Below are 445 nucleotides of genomic sequence, written 5' to 3'. Positions count from 1 at the left end.
ACAGTTGTTTCTCTTCTCGTGGCAGCCCCGGCCAGTCGCTGCAACCTGTTGGGTCGACTGCCTCAAAGAGCGAGGGCATAGATGAGACCTTGGCCCCAGTGTTGCAGATCACGCCAGAGCGACATGAGTTGCGTGGTGATTCTCCTGCGGTGCTTCCGTTTGCGTTATGCTCTTTTGAGACCTTGGAGGTGGCCACGACACCCCCGCCACCACAGTTGGAGCCTTGCCAGTCCCTCGCCTCTTTGGATTGTGGAGCAGTGTTGACGCCTAGTTTTGAGGCTCTTTTTGCAAAAGAGCTTTGGGGCTTGCTCGCTAGTTTGGAAGCGGCTAGCCCTGGATATGGCAAGGACATTGACTGCGTCTTGGCGGGAAAGGTGATACGTCCAAAACGTATCTACTTTCCCGAACACTTTTGCTATTGTTTTGCCTCTAATTTGTGTATTTT

The sequence above is a fragment of the Lolium rigidum genome, chromosome 7 (genome assembly GCF_022539505.1).
Source record: "Lolium rigidum isolate FL_2022 chromosome 7, APGP_CSIRO_Lrig_0.1, whole genome shotgun sequence".
Taxonomy (NCBI): Eukaryota; Viridiplantae; Streptophyta; class Magnoliopsida; order Poales; family Poaceae; genus Lolium; species Lolium rigidum.
The sequence above is the reverse complement of the archived record's forward strand: the minus strand, read 5'-3'. Positions refer to the sequence as shown.